This window comes from Helianthus annuus, chromosome 12, assembly GCF_002127325.2.
Source record: "Helianthus annuus cultivar XRQ/B chromosome 12, HanXRQr2.0-SUNRISE, whole genome shotgun sequence".
Lineage (NCBI taxonomy): Eukaryota > Viridiplantae > Streptophyta > Magnoliopsida > Asterales > Asteraceae > Helianthus > Helianthus annuus.
The window spans coordinates 78,860,555-78,876,205 of NC_035444.2; positions in this window are offsets into that span (position 1 = coordinate 78,860,555).

Consider the following 15,651-nt stretch of genomic DNA (forward strand, 5'->3'; position numbering starts at 1 on the left):
AGGATTATATATTCTAGATCATTACCATAATGTAGATAGACTAGTCATCAAAATTTAAACCTCGGGGATCCTTGATCCTTCTCAGAAAGATTTGTGAATCTGCAATTTTCCTGAAAATCTGTTAAGATAAACTTGGGACTAAACCAAACAATCTGAGGACAAGCCCATAATAACTGGGGACAAGCCCAAAGATACTGAGGACAAGCCCAAATATAAGTGACATGAAATGCCAAAACTTTAGCTAATATGAAAATGTTAGAAACCTTAGGATAACGGATGTATGGTACGTCTACCATTATACTTAGGATTCTGCATATGGCCAACAACAATGAAATTGTCAGCCAATAAACGTGTACTGGTCACATTACCTCGAACCATACTTGGATAACGTGCGCTACTGGCGGGGTGTCAAATCCCAATTCGTGTAAAAGGTGAAAACTATTAAACCTTAGAAGGTATTAGATACCTTAAACGTGGGAGAGGTGTGGGCAACCCCTTAGACCTCTGTTGATGCAAATGATGCTAGTTATTTCTGTAAAATCTTAAAACTTGGTGAAAGTGGATGTTAAACGTATTAACACCTTTTTCTAATAGAATATTAAGTATAAAATAAAGCAAGCAGTAAAGTGAAATGTTAATGACATTAGGATCCATTTTATTGTTAGCATAGTATTTTAGGTTTTCGGGTTGGATCGAGTCAGGTGGTTTTTTTCCTTGGTGTTGTTGTGGAAAATATGTCTAGCATCTTGCTAGGCTTTTTAATTTTTTAATGACATTTTGTTGGCCGATAAAAAAAGGAAATCCATTGCCTTAACGAAATGCCTAATGTTAAATCCTTGACATAGTTTGTGAAGATTTGGGTTTGAGCCCTTATGTCTCAAGTTTGAATCCACTCCTAAGCGGGTTTTACCGTAGTGGGTTTTTGAGCGATGAGTTTACCTCGAAACTGGAGATGGTGGGTTTGGGCAACTCAACACTGTCTGCGGTCGCAAGCGTATTGGTAACTTTTTATTATTGGATTAGGGGCTGTTTGACAACATCTGAATGATTAAGTGTTGAACCAGTAAGAGGTCTGAACCATTAAGTGCTGAATCAGTAAAAGGTCTGAAACATTATGAACCTGTATAATTCTTAACCGTTCAGAGGCAAATGTCTGACCAATTCAGATTAGAGGTATTAACCATTCAGACTCTGTATAAATCTTAACCATTCAAAGGCAAATGTCTGAACCATTCAGACATCTACTTATGAAACAAACAGTTTGAACCATTAAGTGCTGATCCAGTAAGAGGTCTGAACCATTAAGAGTCTCATTAAGAGGTAAACAAACACTCCCTTACCCCGGATAGCTGAAATTTTATTTCATTGGCATTAACAAAAGTAACTTGTAATTATTATGTTCATTATTTAGGTCTCTAGATGAATAAGTTAAACATGCCCTAAATATACTTTACATAGCTTAGAAAATAGGCTTAGAGGTATTTGGTGCGCAAAAATAAACTTATTTGATCAACAGGGACTAAAAGCGTCAAAAAGTGCATAAGTTTGCATTTTCGCGCATATCTTACGTTCTGAACATATCCGGAAATCCAAAACTTTATGTTATCACTAAAATATTTTATTTTAGTGTTTGGCATGATAAAATTCCATTCTTCGCGTAATTTGGATCGTTTTTCGCGTCCGTTCGTGTTTCATCGTAATTAGCCGAACAACGCAACCGTACGACCAAACGAACCGACATCCGGCATATTTTTGAGCATGTTTTATGTTCCCTACGTTTAGACATCATTGTAGAGCCTTGAGAATGGCTTAACGGGATTTAAACGGGTCAAATATGAGCTTAAACACATACAAGGACCAAAACTGCAACTTCTGAAAGTTTATTTGATCTGTGCAGGCCGTAGCCTACGCCCCCTGCAGCGTATCCTACGCCCAGGTCTAGGCAGATTCTTATTTTCAGCATTCTTGTCGTCTTTCAAGGGCTTTTATGTAAAATTCTCAATACCATGAGCTGGTTTTCAACCTCCATTGTATTTAGAAACCATGGGCACACATGGAGGGCCAAGATTGAAGCACGGGTTACGAGAAACGATCCTAACGGTTCTTAATCGTAATTAGGTAGATATTAAACCCTCAAAAGGGCACCTCCTAATTACCACGTTTGCTTAGTTAATTGTCGGGTCAAAGTAATTAAAATAAAAGTCAAGCGAGTCGGTTTTTAAAAAAAATTCATAACTAATGATGTAAAGGCAATAAAATCAGTTTTGTCACTTTAATAACATGGTAAATATTAATTGAACATGTCTAGGCATGTTCAACCCGACAATTCTAAGTTTAGGCTCGGTTCGGAATCGAAAGTCGCAAAAGTAGACCTTTGCTTTGACTTTCCGTTCTGACCTGATTTAGCTTAGTTTAGATATGTAGGATCGGCGCGGACCCGAAACGAGTCGATCAGAGGCGTTCTACACAATATGAAAGGCGGAAACAGACATATCGTGTGTGATTCAACAAGATGTTCATTTTAACTGTCTGTTATATTGATTCTGATACGATTACAGATCTGTAGACACTTCGACAGAGCTTCGCCGTCGGAAACACTCTTCTTAATTCCATTTCAAATGAACCGGAATGACTCCTATTTATAGACTTCTTAATTCCACACGAAACATACTTACACAGAATCAATACAAGCGAAATTACATACTCACACGGAATTACCTTGTAATTCCGTGCGCAATTACATATTAACATTTCAAGCGGAATTAGTCCTTCTCAAGTGGAATTAACTTTTTTGCATGATTTCTCGATCTTTGTGCCATGAACAATGCAAGACTCGATATAAGACGAAATCGATAGATGTATGCACCAACAAACTCCCCCTCGGATGTTGACGAGTCTTAAGTGTCGAGTCTTCAACGTCTTTGGTCTTTATCAGTCTGACTGCTATCTTTTTCTCTTTTCCTTTAGCACCAACAGACTTCCCTTGAACAATCTCATTTTCCCTCGGATGTTGATCTTCAATGAATCAGAATCGCAATCTGACTTTCAAGCTTTCTAATTCTCTTGATCAAATCTCTTGCTTCCTTAAGTTCATTAGCATCATCAGCTTGTGTGAACTTAAGTTCCAGAATCGTAACCTGGCTCACATTCTGCTCAGGTATATTCAGATTCTCCCTTTCGATATGCTAGAAGCTTTCACAGGATCAGGATCGAGACCTGGCTCTATACTCAGACTCAGAATCCAGGCTATCCTGCACATCCTCTACCTCACAATAAATTTCACAATTTTACAATTGACAAATTTATATATCAAGACTCCCTCAAATTAAACCAGAATGATTTAATACTGTTGATTTCTGATGAACCACTTGAAAACAATCATTTCAAAATATTCTCATTTTAAGCACAGACTCCTTCTCAAAATGATCATCATGTTTAGCACCTAGAATTTTGAAAATCTGCTTTTCAACATCCGTTGTCGAAAATCTTTTTGAATTTTTCAAAATATATGCTAAAACACACCAAAAATCTTTTTGAAATTTTGAATAAAATGAAATGCAGTAAAGAAATATTTACAGAAAATATTTTTGTGAGTTTGTGTAAGAGGATCATATCAGTTTTTGAGACAAATCACTAACACTGTTTAGCTTTAAACATTTTAAGTTCTAAACAATTCACTTAGATTGTCAGTATACTGATCCATTTAAATTTTCACACAAATTTCAACTGTTTCGAGATATGAGATTAATGTTTTAAGTACGTAAACTTATTCGCGTGTTCCACCACTTGAATATACTCCCGTATCCAGATCCCAATATTAAGTCTTACAGGTGAGTATACCTAGATGATATCTGTAAAAAGGGTTAAATGCGAAACCGTGAGAGCTCAGGTCATAACTTCCGTTCAGCAGAGAGATGACGGCTCGTCTTTTGGTGTGTTCCCTTTAGAGAATCTTTTCTTCAACAGCACATGATTAGCATTTTGCAATGTTTCATCATTTTTTATGCTGAGGGCGGTGCTATATTTCAAGCAATTTGCAAAAAGTATTATACGGGGACTAGGCCATTGCTTCCACAATATCAGAAGTCCCGGGATAATATCCCAGATATCACTGAGTATAAAGACCTAGTATCTTAGAAGGAGGGACCTTTCAAACAAGATTTCGGGGGTTACCCATATATCCAAGAAATGTTCCCCACAATATAAGCAAGTTTGAAATTTAGGTTTATATCTTGTCAGAATCTACTAAATGTGCAAAAACCTACTGACACATCCGCAGTTAGATTGTTTATCACATTTTGACTTTTCATTTCTTTAGCATGTTGTGATAGTCCACTGATGTACTATCATTTTCTCTTTTTCACAACAAAACTCATTTTGAAATTTATCATGTTTTTGATTTTTTTTCAAATTTTCTAATGTTTTTGGATTTTCAGAAATTTTTACTCCCCCTAAAATGCAAAAACATCTAAAGAAAATTGAAAACAAGCTGTACAAGTTAAAGTGACAACTGTGTGAATTGCTTCAATTCGCCATCCACTAGGCGTAAACAATCAGAACTCCTCCTCTCAACAAACTATTTTCCCATAGGATTTCAAAACACTTAAGTTTGTTTTAATCAAAATAGTTTTTTCGGAAAATTAGTTTGGATGATTTTACCACTTATAGGAAACGGGGTTCATCATTTTGTTTCTCAAAAATATCACATGTATGAAGATTACATCAAGTTCAACCTAATGACCTTGATGAATCACTAATATGAACAAACCTCTGTACCACCTGTAAGACGAAAATCGATTTTCGTGAATTTCTCAAGAAAGATGCCGATTCCTACTCCACACTTACCAACCTGGGAGTTCCGGCAAGTCCTTAACCTGTAAAAATTTATCAAATTTTAAAATTCATTCACAAAAGCAATTTTATCAAGAATGATGCCGATTCCTGCTCCACAATTACAAACTTAGGAACTCCGGCATGTCCTTAACCTGTAAAAAATTACCAAATTTTAAAATTCATTCACAAAATCAATTTTATCAAGAATGATGCCGATTCCTGCTCCACAATTACAAACTTGGGATCTCCGGCATAATCCCGTTTTTTAGTCAAAGAAAATGTCCACCCAAGCCTGACCAGCCTTGAGTGATCTTAATTCTTCTTCAGTTGGGTTATAAGTTGCTTTCTTTGTTGCATAAAAGTCTTTAACCCCTTTGGCCTTTCCCTCGACCATTTTCCCAAAAATCTTTTTCACATTTCCATTAAACGCTTTCTCCACATCAAATTCTTTCTTTTCAGAATAGAATTGATTCGAGATCTCAACCTTTCCAACTTTTGATTTAAAATTCTCAGCCCTCAATGGTGGAAAATTCGCATCATCCATTGGAGGCACTGAGTTTTCCTCTTTTACCTCACCCTGTGGATCTTCTGACTTTGTGGAATCAGATTCATCACCAGATTTTACATCCGACTTCTTAACAACCCACATTTGGTTGTCTTTAGCTCTCTTTTTGTAAAATTTTTCTTTGAACACTCACCAACTTCATAAGTTGAATTTTCAAAAATTTTGAATTTTTCAATTGGTGGTTCATTTTTCTCAACAACTTTTTCTTTGAGCTTTCTAGAGACTTCCTGTTTTGTCTTTATAGCTTGAGAGCAGTTCCATGCAATGTGACCAACTTCATTGCACTTGTAACAGATTCTCGTCTCTTTCTTCTGATTAGCTCCTCTCTTCATAACCTCTTGCTTCTTCGCAAGAAATTCTCTGTTTGACTGCTTCCAGAATGAGCTCTTTGATTCCTCTCCATAGCTCGTCCCTGGAACAAATTTTGTATTTGTTTTAGAATTTCTCTCATTTTTATAATTTTCAGGTGGAATAAAACCAAGACCTTTCTTTTTAAAATTACTGTTACGATTTGGTTTCTTTTGAAAACAAGAACCAGAACTGTAACCTTTTTTTTATTTAACCGTTGTTGAACTCTTGAAGTGTACTTTTTAAGTTTTTCGGAAAGATTTAAATCTTTTATTTCAGAAATATTAATTTCTGTCATTTTGAAAACCTTTTTGATCTTTTCAATTTGAACACATCTTATTGGAAATTCCTCATCAGGATATAATTTGTCTGAATCATTCAATGTATATGCAACTTTGAATAATTCATCATTCAAATTAGATTTTGATAATAGAAATTCTTTATTGTAAACCCGTTTAGCCGACGTCTTTGAACTGTTTACTGACGAACTCGAATTTCCAGACTCAGATTTTGACTCCGACTCCTCATCTGTATCCAACACCTGATCGACCACCTTTTTTATTAACTCAGACTCATGATCAGTATCAGACGATGTGAACGTGACGTCAATGTTTTCTGGTAACTCATAAGTTGTTTTGGATTTTAACTTTATATTGACAGCCTTATTGACTTGCTCCTCATTCGGTTTTCTAGGAGAATACCCTTCCCAAATCGGAGGCGGACACTTGTTATAACTAACACTTTGTTTCTTACCAGTATCCTTCTTCTTTGGCTTTTCATCTTGAAATGCTTCAAGGCCTGCAACAGTTGGATAAATTCGGTCAATAAGATAATCAGAACTAGAATAACTTTGTAAGAGTCTTCTAATTCTTTCATTTTCAATTTTTCCTATTTCCAACTCTTGCTTCCACTTTGCACTTTCTTCTATATAGAAATTGATAGCTTTCTGCTTCGACATCATCACAGCATTCAGCACTGTCAGTGCATCTTCTCTTTCAGAATTAGTCTTTTGCAGACCAGTTACTGTTCTATTCAACACATCGTAAGATTCCTTCACATAATTGAGATCAAACAGTAACTTTTCTTTCATCTTTTCTTGTTCACTCAGTTTCTCATCCTTTTCTACACACTACTTGCAAGATTCTAAACACTTTAAGCAAGGCTTGATGACTTCCACAATCTTTTATACTTCAATGATCTTCTCAACTTCAATCACTTTTTCAACTTCAACCAGCTTTTCAGTGACTTTAACTTCTTCACATGTTTCATTTTTATTTGTCTCCAAAACCTTTTCAACTTTCACCTTTTTCAACTCTTTTGCTGCTCGTTTCTTCTTCAACTTCTCCAAGAGATATGCAAAATAAAATTGAAAACTTTCAGGAGATAGTTGAGTTTTTGCAACATTAATATGCATTTCTTCATCATCATCACTACTACCATCAGTTGGTGATTGATCAAAATTTATAGTCTTTTTAGAACTATCATCTGAAGAACCAGAATCAGTTGGTGTTTAATAAAAAACAGTTGCTCTTTCTGAACTTTCATCAGATGAAACAAACTCTTCTTCTTGACTCGAATCATTATTATCAAATATCTTCATCCATTCTGTAAACAAATCAGGCTTTTGAACTATTTCTGCAATCATAGCTACAACTTTTGAATCAGGTGGAATATATTTATCCCAGCTGAAGCCTTCTGCCACTTTTTCATCATCTTGATCAATTATACCTTAATAAGCTTTCTTATTTGCATCTTCAATCATTCTTGCATGTGCAGTTTGTGGTTCCTTTTGTTGATGTGGTTGATGAGCAACTTGTTGATAAATAGCTTTTCGATAGTAATCATCTTTTCCAAAAGGATTCTTTGCTCCACTAGCTTCCTGATTTTTGCATTCTCTCTTAAAATGACCTTTCTCCCTGCATCGAAAACAAGTAACTTTAGATTTATCAAAACCCAAAGTAGAAACATGTGCATCCAAAAAATCATTTCTTCCTGTAATCATTTTGAACTTTTCTGCTCTCCTCAAGATACTAGCTAAGCACCATTTGATGTCCATGAGCTCCATCTCTTCAGCGTCTATCTGATCGTAATTCTCTTTTGTCAGCATAGGATTTCCGATCCTTCCAACAACCAATCCTTCATAAGATTCCAGCACGGTAGCTAGTAACGCCATGTGATCTTTAGCTACTTCTTCAGAAAAGCTTTGACCATTTGGTAGATTTAATGCAATGTTGCACTGTATCACACAACCATTTCCACTTTTTGAACTTTGAGAATGAAAACTTGAAGTTGAACTCTTTGGATTAACACTCGGATATGAAGAAACTCCACTACTGTTGTTTGAACTTTGATAAACATTTCCAGATGAGTTTCTAGCACTAAAAGCAGTTTGGATTTTCAGACTTATTTCAGCCTCTTGAACACTTCCTTTATAATACATTTTCACACCTTGTTGATTACTTGGATTATTCATCCTTGCAATCTTTTTCTATTCAAGATCTTGACCTTCAATCTTCTCGATGAACTGAGAAATTGTTAAGAACATCGTATTCTCCGGTGTTCTTTAAGATCATCAAAAATGTACCCCACTCTTTCTGAGGTAAAGCATCAGCTAACTTGTCGACCCATTCATCTTGAGGTTTCTCAATTCCTAACAAAGACATAGATCGTACTAAGTGACAATATCTTTCAATCAACTTCTTTAACGATTCTCCTGCCAAACTTGAAAACAAATCAAACTCTTTCTTTAGCAACACTTTCTTGCTCCTGATCATCTTTTCACTACCTTCAAACTTAGTTTTAAGTGCATCCCAGATCGATCTTGCAGTACCATCATGTTGAAGTAATATAAAGATATCTTCTTTAATCGCTTGCTGAAGTAGAGTAATCATCATCTTTTCAGCTTTGTACATATACCTTTCTTTGTCATTCAATTCAGAAATCGTTTTGATAACTTGCAAACCAGTACGTGGTTTGACATATTTCTTCTCAACGCATTCCCAAGATCTCAGATGATTGGCTTGTACCCAGTTTTTGAAACGGTCTTTCCACCTAATGGAGAGTGTGAAACACGAGCCTTAAGTGTATTAGATTGTGTGATTTAATGTGGTTTATGCGATTATATTCGTTGAATATAGTAACTACGAGTTTTGTGGTGTTACAGGTTAATCGACATAACTCGGAGGAATTAAAGTGCGTGGAAGCGAAGAGGAACAAGCAAGGATGTTTGGCGAGAGAAATTATATCATTCGAGATGTGTTCGGGTCAAAATAGAGCTTTGAAGAGGCAGGAAATATGATATAACAATGTTTAGGGGCCTTCTGGTAATTAAATAAAAGACAATTGCAGTTGAAATGTTGAAAGAACGAGGAATGATAAACTCCAGGGGTTGAAAGTGACAAATAATGAAAGTTTGGTTTTGTGATTCGTGGGAGCTGAGATTGATATGCATGCATCAAAAAGAAACAGAACCTTTAGACCGTAACTTACGGTATGTATACGTAAGCTACGGTCGATAATACAAGACATGCACAGGCGCTGACTTTGGAGGCAGCCCTTGATTGGACGAATTGTTGACAGATTCTTGAAGGAACAATATTAATTAAGTCAACATATCATCATCATCATTTACTGAGATAAGTGGGCCGACTTTGTCTTTGGATTGGGCCAGCACACGTGAAGGCTCAGGAGGGTTAGTCCACAAGTCATCAACCAACATCATCTCACATATACAAAATTGGCGGCTAACATAGGAGACATGGGCTGACAAAATCATATGTAGGCTTGTGGAGTTGTGGACTTTTATGTTTGGCAGCAACATCAACTCATCATCAATATCATCAACATTGCACGTGACTAAGGAGCTTCTTGTTGGATTTGTTTTGGAGGCACACACATATATATATATATATATATATATATATTTTTAGAGGATTATTACTTAAAAAAAAAAAGAAAACATCAAGTCATCATCATCTTTGACTTTGAGAACATCTCACGTGCACTAGAGTTTGGTGTCAACATTATTTAAGTCTTGGGCCCATATTGACGTGAAGTAGAAACTTGGGACAAGAGGGGAGACACAAAAGTCAACAATTAATATCATTCATCACAACATCTACAATTTACTTTGACGGTAGATCTTGGGGGTAGGAGATTGGGCCACACATGGGCGTCATTAATTGATGATAGATACTAACATCAAAAGGAACTTGGGCCGCTATTGAACTTGTGTGGGCTGGACTTCTTTTGGACGGCGGCACTCTCGACGGCATCATGATACAATCACAAAATACATACAACATCATTCTCGACGGCAGTAAGAGGGCACGAAGATAGAGAAGGGCATTGAAGATCATCCCACCCTAATGAGCGGCTAGTCTTTTATGGTTTCCTCCGGATGGAGGGTTTTTGTAAGTTAGACAATTTTATGTGTTTGTGACAATCGTATAACTTGGTGATCTAAGCATTCGATGCTTTTCACCTTGATTTGATTTGTTGATTGTAAATGATTGCATTTATTTAAACCTTAATTTCTAAGCATTCAGTTCCCGAGAGTTCTAGTAATTGGGATATATTTGACATGGGGTTAGGGTTTGTAAATTGTAATTGATAATCATTCGATAACCTCCCGTTATGTATTGACCGGAGTACTTAGTCGTTGGTTATCACAATTAATTAATCGAAATTAACACCTATGTCTATGTAGGTAATGATTAAACACATAATTGAAGTTAACTACAAAACCTGAAATCTGGAGGAACCATCTTTCTTCTCATTGATTTAAAACACAATTTTTGTTCGTTAATTTAGATACTTTTCACATTCAAACAAACTGATTTTCTAATTCTGTAGTAGTTAATTGAAACTTTTCATTACAACACTTTCCACAATCCTCCTCTGGTTCGATATCCGACTTACTCTATCTACATAGTTTAGTTGGTTTTTGCATGTCCATAACGACAGACATCAAAATGGCGCCGTTGCCGGGGAGGCGTGCGCAAAGTGTTTAGTGTTAAGTTTTAGTTTAAAAAAATAAAAATAAAAAAAAATAAAAAAAATAAAAATCCAAAAATAGTGTCAGTTTTGTTTTGTTTTGTTTTGTTCAGATTTATGCGTGGTGCTTGTGTTTTTGTGTTTGTGCAGGATGACAGATCTTACGATATTATGCACCTCTCTTAGATGCATTTTGTGTAGGGAACCACTTCACCCGTGTATCGGTTGCCACGAGGCCCGATTTAGACGGGAAAGAGCGAAATTGGCAGAACCACCGATGCCTTGCTATGATAATCCTTCCCTTCCACCATATTTTTATGATTATGATACAACGGTGGAGGATGGTTATTACTCTGATGGATGGGATCGGGACGAGGATACTTATTATGAGCCAAGGACGGATGGACGATGTTTCTGTTGCGGTCGTTATCATACTTCTTATGATGAGGATGTGTGCGCGGTGTATTTGGAAAATCCAGAGTATTGGAATAAAAAAATGATGGATGCATACATCTCAACACCGTATCAGGGATACCGACAGTATCATCCCGAGGAATATCCTGAGCCCGAGGGTGTCTATACTTATCAGACCGAGGAGGAGAAAAAGCTGGCTACGTTGGAAGCGAGTTTGTCCAAACTCGAACAGTATTTAGTAGCACCCAACCTTTCCGATGAAGATCGAATCAGCTGCCTAGCTTCCAAGTGTCAGAAGTTAAAAATGAAGATAGAAATAGAAGAGCGTCTCTCACCATTACCTGATGATATTAGAGATTATTCTCACATGGAGGATGAGGTTGTGGAGGATAATACCACACCAATGAATCCTTTATCTGATGAAGAGTCACTGGTGGATCAGATGGTGTGTGATGATGAGGAGGCAGAGCAGTCTGATGAGATAAATGTGTGTACCGAACCTCTCCCCATATCAATCATTCAAATTAATAAGTGTGGGGAAGAGGGTTCGAGGAAGAAGATGAGAAGGGTGAATCTACAAGACATCAGGGTACATATCGTGAAGTGGATTAGCGAAACCCGCAAGTGCAGTCTGAACATGCCAATTATACTGATGAATTTATGGAGATGGCATGTAAATTTCCGTGCATTCATGGGAAATGTTGCGGGTAAGTGTGCATTGAGACCACCATAGCGCATATCAGGTACGGTCTGGCTGAAGACCTTTAAACTTAGCGCTCTCGGGAGGCAGCCCGAGGATGTAGAGTATTGTATTTTGGTTTCGTTTCGTTTTGGTGTGTTTGTGTTTTGACAGGTTACTACGTTCCATCTTCACGGATGCAATGAATCAAGTGTGGGGATGTTTGGCAACATCCCCCGATGAGATCTCAAAGAATCTATGAGGGCCGTATGTTCCGGTTAGATCGCAGCAGCTACACCGCCACAGACACTCACTTGTTTTCTAATCAGGTGCATGTGTTTATCTATCATGTGTTTTATTTGTTTTTGTGTACTTGGTGGTGTGAATTTTTGTGTTGGGAGTGGTTTCTTTGTGTCGAGTCGTTTAGTTGTTAGCCGTTCATGGTTTGTTAGGTGGTATCTCTCGAGTTCGGATTCTAAATTACACCATACATTGGGGACAATGTATCCCAAGTGTGGGGATGCGGGAACTCGAGAGAGGGTTGGTAAGATTGTTGATCTCAATTGCTTGGAAGGGTTGAAATTGTGAAAAATTTTGAAAATTTTTGTCTCAAGTATGCTTGAACTACATGAAAACCAACATTTTCAATTGCTAATTGGTTCCTTGCTGATATTAAACTAACTTAGATCCCTAGTCATGGTTGTCACTTTAAGTTTCATGAGAGTATTTCTGACAAGTTTTAGAACATAGTTGAGAAGAGATGCCTAACTAGGGGTAACATGCTTTAGGAATTACACATGCTACGTGTCGGTAACCCATATTCCTTTTGTTCGGTGAGATATTTGAGCCTACTAAATTGTTAGTTGAATTGCAATAAATGTTCAATTGTTGAGTGTAGGCCATATGTTGCTTTGTGTTAGAACTTGTGTGGTTTGATACGTACCGAGACTGTGCTTTAGCGTATACACATAGATGATAAAGGCATTAGGATCCATTCCATTGTGTTATTTATTGATTGTTGATTCCACCCACCTTAGTAAACCATGTTGAGCCTTTCACCTTTCGTTTGTTACACCTTGTTTGACCTGTTTGATTACCAACCTTGAATGACAATTGTGTATTTGTTATGAAAAAATAAAAAAAAAGAAAAAAAAAAGAAAAGAAAGAAAAAGAAAAACAAAAAGTATTATTATGTTCGTGTTGAATAAATGGGTTGAAAATAACCCAAAGTGTTAGTATCATTGTGAATAAGTTGCCATGGTTTGGTATTCTTTTGTGTTCGCCTTATAAAAAAAAAGCCAAAAAAATATTTCCTTACCTTTACCTTTAACCCAAAACCCAAAAGTCCTTTTAATATGTGTTACGTTATTTGATACAGTGGAAGTGTGATTGCTATACAAGCTTATGATTACAAAGTCGCATATTTGGTTTTGAGTGTAATATATACTAGCACATTACACGCTAGTCTTGATTGAACCGAGAGGAGTGATCATTGTGAGGGGCGTGTGGCATGTGTGTAGTATCATAAGCATGTTAGTCTTAGTTAGGCAAGTCTTAAATTGTTTTAAATGCGTATCATTTACTTGTCAGATTGTCAATCTCGATTGTGTCAGTCTATGGGACGGGTATGACTTGGGACCTTAACTTGCTAATTCGGTAAGGGATTTAATGGTGATTTGTTAATAAGGTGAGTAATGTTTGTAATGGTTGCTTGAGGACAATCAATGTTAAGTGTGGGGATGTGATGGAGAGTGTGAAACACGAGCCTTAAGTGTATTAGATTGTGTGATTTAATGTGGTTTATGCGATTATATTCATTGAATATAGTAACTACGAGTTTTGTGGTGTTACAGGTTAATCGACATAACTCGGAGGAATTAAAGTGCGTGGAAGCGAAGAGGAACAAGCAAGGATGTTTGGCGAGAGAAATTATATCATTCGAGATGTGTTCGGGTCAAAATAGAGCTTTGAAGAGGCAGGAAATATGATATAACAATGTTTAGGGGCCTTCTGGTAATTAAATAAAAGACAATTGCAGTTGAAATGTTGAAAGAACGAGGAATGATAAACTCCAGGGGTTGAAAGTGACAAATAATGAAAGTTTGGTTTTGTGATTCGTGGGAGCTGAGATTGATATGCATGCATCAAAAAGAAACAGAACCTTTAGACCGTAACTTACGGTATGTATACGTAAGCTACGGTCGATAATACAAGACATGCACAGGCGCTGACTTTGGAGGCAGCCCTTGATTGGACGAATTGTTGACAGATTCTTGAAGGAACAATATTAATTAAGTCAACATATCATCATCATCATTTACTGAGATAAGTGGGCCGACTTTGTCTTTGGATTGGGCCAGCACACGTGAAGGCTCAGGAGGGTTAGTCCACAAGTCATCAACCAACATCATCTCACATATACAAAATTGGCGGCTAACATAGGAGACATGGGCTGACAAAATCATATGTAGGCTTGTGGAGTTGTGGACTTTTATGTTTGGCAGCAACATCAACTCATCATCAATATCATCAACATTGCACGTGACTAAGGAGCTTCTTGTTGGATTTGTTTTGGAGGCACACACACATATATATATATATATATATATATATATATATATATATATATATATATATATATATATATATTTTTAGAGGATTATTACTTAAAAAAAAAAAAGAAAACATCAAGTCATCATCATCTTTGACTTTGAGAACATCTCACGTGCACTAGAGTTTGGTGTCAACATTATTTAAGTCTTGGGCCCATATTGACGTGAAGTAGAAACTTGGGACAAGAGGGGAGACACAAAAGTCAACAATTAATATCATTCATCACAACATCTACAATTTACTTTGACGGTAGATCTTGGGGGTAGGAGATTGGGCCACACATGGGCGTCATTAATTGATGATAGATACTAACATCAAAAGGAACTTGGGCCGCTATTGAACTTGTGTGGGCTGGACTTCTTTTGGACGGCGGCACTCTCGACGGCATCATGATACAATCACAAAATACATACAACATCATTCTCGACGGCAGTAAGAGGGCACGAAGATAGAGAAGGGCATTGAAGATCATCCCACCCTAATGAGCGGCTAGTCTTTTATGGTTTCCTCCGGATGGAGGGTTTTTGTAAGTTAGACAATTTTATGTGTTTGTGACAATCGTATAACTTGGTGATCTAAGCATTCGATGCTTTTCACCTTGATTTGATTTGTTGATTGTAAATGATTGCATTTATTTAAACCTTAATTTCTAAGCATTCAGTTCCCGAGAGTTCTAGTAATTGGGATATATTTGACATGGGGTTAGGGTTTGTAAATTGTAATTGATAATCATTCGATAACCTCCCGTTATGTATTGACCGGAGTACTTAGTCGTTGGTTATCACAATTAATTAATCGAAATTAACACCTATGTCTATGTAGGTAATGATTAAACACATAATTGAAGTTAACTACAAAACCTGAAATCTGGAGGAACCATCTTTCTTCTCATTGATTTAAAACACAATTTTTGTTCGTTAATTTAGATACTTTTCACATTCAAACAAACTGATTTTCTAATTCTGTAGTAGTTAATTGAAACTTTTCATTACAACACTTTCCACAATCCTCCTCTGGTTCGATATCCGACTTACTCTATCTACATAGTTTAGTTGGTTTTTGCATGTCCATAACGACAGACATCACCACCCATAATACTCTTCAATGCCCATAAGCTTCGGGGGTTTTTGTAAAGTTCCAGTTTCATTTTCCATGTTCATGCTTTGAGCAATGGCAGCCGGAGTAGTCGGAGATGTGGCAAACG